Source organism: Mchenga conophoros, linkage group LG3, assembly GCF_057382185.1.
Source record: "Mchenga conophoros isolate Kocher_MC1m ecotype Shallow Benthic linkage group LG3, M_conophoros_male_GT1.1, whole genome shotgun sequence".
Lineage (NCBI taxonomy): Eukaryota > Metazoa > Chordata > Actinopteri > Cichliformes > Cichlidae > Mchenga > Mchenga conophoros.
The window spans coordinates 4,270,385-4,276,527 of record NC_140528.1 but is presented as its reverse complement, the minus strand read 5'-3'; the positions used below and the strand labels follow the sequence as shown (position 1 = coordinate 4,276,527).

Here is a 6,143-nt window from a genome sequence, read left to right as displayed (position 1 = left end):
AAAAGAAACACACACACATATACATATATGTGTGTATATATATAAAAACACCCAGCACGCCCCTGCGGGCGGTTTATCCTTCAAGCTCGGGTCCTCTACCAGAGGCCTGGGAGCTTGAGGGTCCTGCGCAGTATCTTAGCTGTTCCCAGGACTGCGCTCTTCTGGACAGAGATCTCCGATGTTGTTCCCGGGATCTGCTGGAGCCATATATATATATATATATATATACACACAGTCTCAGTTCCCCCAGCTTTCACTGCAATCCTCAAAGCCCTTCTGGACACGCTGGGAAACCCCTTCCTTACCCCCACTGTAACAAACAAAAGTCACAGTTCTATTACTTTTATCAGAGTTAAAATAAAAATGTGATTTATGTTAGCTGGCTTCATTTAGCAAACAGATATTTCTGTTTATACAGATACAGATATTAATACAGATATATTTTACGCATAATTTTACCTCTTTTTTTTTCCTAGATGGGAAGTCTGTCCAGTTCACATTACAGTAATGCTAACACCCCTTTTGGTCGTCTCTCCTTACCTTCCAGCATTCATAAATCTGTTGACCTTCTTTGTCTGAGACCAACCACTACAATGCATCATCACCTATTTGTATTGGTAACTTACTTTACAACCTATTTTAATGGTTGCAAAGTAAGTTACTTGTGGTGTATGCAATTTTAGATACACAGAAAGTCTTCACTTACTATATATGGCTGTCATAGTGTCCTTATCAAGGGCAGTTCTTCACTCTGCGCCGATGTCCGTTTTGCTCTGTCCTCCTATAAAAAGCATGAACATTTGAGTGTTTGACTAGTTTTAGATTTCCAAAAATTTGATATTTGTACAACTAAACATTTGAACTACAATTATATGCTATTGAGCGATACTTTTATGGGTAATTTTTGGTAAAGAAACTGGTGACAGAGTTGTAGGCTTTTTAAAGTACTATTAGCTAACCATTTGAACTGACTTTCAAAGCTGATTACCTTTTAAATTGCTGTGGATCAAAACCTCCAGTGGGAAGGCGGCCATTAGAAGAACACGCACCATTGAACCTGAAAATAACAAAAACAAACAAAAAACAGAACAATATATAAGAGTCCGGTAGGGTAATAAATCTCTTCTGAAGCAATATAGTTATTTTGGGTGAAAAACAAAACATTCCTCTAAAATATATATACTGACATCAGCAATCAACATCATGATTGTAATTATTTCCTTTTTAGTACATCTACTGCTGTTTGCATGTGTCAAGCACTACGACTGTATCTATGCATATAAATTCACCATATATATCCAGCAAAAATGTTTTGTTATAGGAAAACAAACAAAGGCATTCAATCAGAGGTGAGAAATTAATTGGGAATATGAATTATAGGTGAACTATTCTTTACCTACTAGCAATCAAGCTTCTTTAACCAAGAAGCTTGAAATATTTGAATGTAAAATAAAATAAATAAATAAATAATAATAAAAATAACATGATGTAATTAAAATGCACAACTTACATTAAGGAAATCTGCATTTGTATCCACAGGCTAAAAGTAAAACAGTAAATGTGTTAGTGATAGTACAGGTATTTGTAAAAAAAAAAAAAGAGGCAGTAACTGTGACGCTTCTAGTGGGATGCTAAATGCAGAGATTTATATTTACAGTATAATACTGCATGTACGGGTAGCTGTGTTGTGAACTGTAACTGAATATTAGAGAATCTCAGAGAAATTAAATGTATTTATTTTTTGAATTTATCAATCATAAAACCGTCTGTTTTGAAGGCCTGTTACGATAGCGACTTTTTGTTGGTCGGTATATTGCCCCATAAACAATTGCGACAAGTTATGTCATTGTCATTTTAAGACCATTTTATGTCTTTGAATGTATAATCATAATATAACACCATAATAATGCAAGATCTACACACTTTCAATTGACAAACCGACATCTAATTCTTAAAGTATTTAGATCATTGAAATTAGGAATCAAAATATTAGATACCTTAAAAACTTGAATAAATAGTAAGTTTTCTAACAAATAGAAAACAATGTTATTTAATGTTATTGTTTTGTTATCATTATATTTTATTTTTGTAAATATAATGGCACATAAATTACATCATCAACAATTATTGAGGTCATGTACATGTACTGTGTGTTAAGTCGATATATCGATTATTGTGATAGGCCTACTGTTTTGGTATCATAACGAGCTTGTCAAACATGCATGACCACTAAACAATGTCTAAGCAGTAGTACTGGTCTGAATGACAACAAACATAACTAGTGTTTTGGAAAATCTGTTAGAAAACAGTTATTTCAATAATTATGATTAGCATGTGACACAGACACCGCATAAAAAACCACAACAACAAATACTTACTTTAGGAGGATGGGGGAGGGCAGCATGAGGTTGAGACTTTGACATCTGTAAGAAACAAATTCATGTATTACAAACAAGTCACTTAAAAATACATTAATGTGGCAGACTGTTCCCTGTTCAGATGCAGTGTATAAGTACAATCAGGGCTGTCACAACAAGTGGCTGCAACCCTAGGTACAATGTGCAGGTATATATAATTACATATAATATATGTGAATAAAGCAAGAATCTGTTTAGGTTAGTCACTGTGCTGACTGATGTTTGCTAGGTTTATATGATTGCAAACTGCACAAAAACAACAACAGCAACAACATTAATGACAATGACAAACAAAATTACTTACATTTATGTAAATCTCACATTAGGAAGATCTGCATTCGATTTCATGGGCTGAAATAAATAGGCAGAAACATTACTGCTAAAAAAATAAAAAACAAAAACTCTAAAAAGCCTAAAAATGACTTAAAAAGCAAGGAAATGTGGAACATTGTAATTAGCGAACATTAATAAAGCATAACTGTTCTTTGTTTCTAACCTTGGTAAGTACTCTGTAGCCAGAAGGAGAGGTAGGATTTCTGTGAAAGCCAAATTAAATGTGAATAGGCTTTGATAGTTATTGAGAAGGCAGAATAATAAGAAAAGGCAAAAGTACGTCACAATATAATTAATTAAGTTACATATTTTGATTACCAAATTATGGAAGCGTGGAGCTGCCACCCAGGCAAAAGAAAAATAGAGCTGTATCACGTTATGACGTGAAATGTTTATTGTTCTAACATTATGCTTTTCATGTTTGTATAATACAGTGGTTCTTAACCTTGTTGGAGGTACCGAACCCCACCAGTTTCATATGCGCATTCATTGAACCCCTCTTTAGTGAAAAATAAAGTGTGGTTTTTTTTTTTCAAATTAGACGTAGATATGTTTTTTACTGGTGCACAAAATGAGCCGTGCACGTCACAGCGGAGGCTCTGCCGAACCCCTGAGACCAACTCACCGAACCCCTAGGGTTCGATCGAACCCAGGTTAAGAACCACTGGTATAATATAATATCACGTTATTATAATATACATAATTGTCACGTTCGCACAATATTGTACGGACGTGATAATTATGTACATTTTTCGTACAATGTTGTTCAAACATGTTGTTCAAACATGATAGTATATTGTTAGAACGATAAACTTTTCACGTTATAACGTGATATACTTATATTTCTCTTTTGCCTGGGTGGCAGCTCTACGCTTCCGTTCCAAATACACGAGAATAAAGTAATATTATATGGGAAAAGGCACCTGCTAGCTTGATGATGGAGGCTTCTTAGACTGGCCACCCGCCTTGGCTTCTTGTCGCCACTCCATGAAATAAAGGTCCGTTTCCTCCATGCCGGCTAATTATTCATCCTCATTAAAATCTCGTATATGTTCAGTTGGCAGAATTGAGAATTTTACATCTTCCAACCACTTAATTAACGCGAACATAATCGGCTTGTTTCTTCCCGTCTCCTGTATCCGGCCGTTCCTCTCGCTGTCAGATTTCGCGCCTCAGAGACGTCGTTATTTTTCAAAAAAAAAAAAAAAGAAGAAAGAAAGAAAGAAACAGCAACAACTACTAAAGAGAGTTTTTGCACGTTCATTGCACATTTGTGGGAATGTTTAAATATTTAATTTTTATTAATTACTTTTCATTATATCTTTATTTTTTAAACCACCGTGGCAATGCGCATGCGCATACACTCCTGCACGCAAAGGGCTTTGGAGTTGACGTAATGTCGCAATGCATTGTGGGAGCGCAGCACCATCTTGGCAGGTCACGAATCAAAACAAGTTTGCTACGAACCATTCTGAAACGTAGCTCAAAAGAAAATGACGGTATAGAGACAGATTCTGTCCAGATGCAAAGAGACGGTACTTGATTGTTGAAATGTGGACCCGTATGAAATATAGCCGTGGAGTAGAAACCCTGAAGACCAAACCGCTATTGACTTAGCATGATCTACTCTCATACCTTGTCTGTGGAGTCAGAGCATACACGGCGCACCAATTTCGCAATTATAAATCTCTGGAGGCGCACATCCAATTCACCAAGGACTGGGTACAAGATTTGGCTATTTTTAAGCCTCCACGTTGTGAGTACGGCGTCATTCAAGCAAAGGTAAGTCAGCTTGAGTACTGCGAGTAAAATGCGTTTGATTCCCCCCAACATTCAAATTAGTGCTAGCAAAAATTCATTCGTGAGGGGGAAATTACAGTGAGAACATGTAGAGGCTCTGTTAGAGGGATAACATAGTGAGTTCAGTGCATTGATGTGACATTGTCCTGAAGGATTTAGTTATTCTTTATGGTTAAAGAAATTGCCCTAATTAATTCATATTTATTATAAATAATCCTAATTACACATCTTGCTTCCTTGTTTGTGTCCTGTGTCACTAAAAATACATTCTGTTTTAGTTTTATACATTGATTAATGACCTGCAGAATCTCCTTGTCATATTAGGTGTCCATAGTTGTCACTTAAAGTCGAACTTTATGTTTTCTCCCTCTTGAAAGTGATTACATCCTTGCATTACATACTTTAGGTTCATTTTTTGCTGATAGGTTTCTAAAAAGAAACATGCAGATTTAGAATATAACATGCAGCGTTCTATAGATGGATACATAAAAACACTTTATTTGTTACATTTATGATAAATGGATTTGAAAGTAAATAAAACACATTTGTGTCGGCCTTGGCTCATAGTTCTTGTCTTTAAATGAACTTTGTCTGTGTGTGTTTCAGGTCCTGCACTCTTAAAGACTGAATTGCAGCATTGCAGCCACAGGTCATTGTGAGCATCACAGGGAAGGTTGAAGCCGCCCACTGCAGCTGTATGGCTAGAGTCGTGGAGACTTGCAGCCATGTCACTGCTCTTCTGTTTAATGTAGAAGCAACAGTGAGGATCTGTGGCACAAGGACTGTTACAGATGAACCTGCATACTGGGTTTTGCTGGGTAATATGACCAAGATACAGCCAGAGGTTGGCCATAAGATAGACTTCTCCTCTTCAGCTGCCCAAAAAAAAGGTTCTTGATCAAAACATAGACAGACCATTCGTTGTGACAGGTAAAAGAAGCCATCCTCAAAAAAGAAAAGTTCCACCTGCTACTGTGGAGGAGTTGGATCAACTGATGGGACAATATTTTTCCAAGCATAGTTCTGTTCTGAATAACCCATAGTGTTTTAATTTAGGGGGCCATGTAAATACTTTGCATTTACTGAATATGTACTTACTAAATACCACTGTTCAAAAGTTGAATAAAGAAACAAAGAAATGTTTGCCTATTTTTAATTAAAAGCACTTTGTCGAACATCACATCAGTTACAATGTAGAAAAAATGTTATGTATAGTTTACAAATGACAAAATGTTCACATAAAATCATGACAGCATTTGTATAATATCACCCACTACTAGCATTCTGTAATTTACTGTCTCTTTTGAAAACTTATCACTTATCACATGGAGAAACCTTTGGAATGCAAGCATGCTGATCCACACAGGTATGCACACAGGTGTACACATGGGTATTCACAGACGCGGACTACAGCTTTCTTGGCTGCTGCCTCAAAGCACACTGTGCGCTGTCTATCCTGCGTGCTGCACAATATCGTTTATTATTTAGTAACTATTGATATCTATGGCTAGCTAGTTTATTGTGATGGTGCTTTTTTTTCTCTTATTATGTTGCTCTTTGGTGTTTGCTGTCTCCTCTGGGTTTTTTTTCTCC

The 6,143-nt window shown here is 36.2% G+C and overlaps 1 long non-coding RNA gene across 2 annotated transcripts; it reads right to left on the bottom strand.

Moving 5' to 3' along the window:
- Positions 1 to 258: 258 nt before the first annotated feature.
- Positions 259 to 4,498, bottom strand: LOC146577037 (uncharacterized). Of its 2 annotated transcripts, XR_014891358.1 has the most exons (8): positions 3,674 to 4,498; positions 2,914 to 2,953; positions 2,722 to 2,768; positions 2,379 to 2,423; positions 1,511 to 1,540; positions 989 to 1,057; positions 707 to 781; positions 259 to 310 (listed from the first exon to the last, which is right to left on the bottom strand). It is a non-coding gene; the product is annotated as an uncharacterized LOC146577037 (long non-coding RNA). The 2 variants fall into 2 exon arrangements; XR_014891357.1 differs by lacking the exon at positions 3,674 to 4,498 and having other exon boundaries at positions 2,914 to 3,652.
- Between the last annotated feature and the right edge of the window lie 1,645 nt (positions 4,499 to 6,143).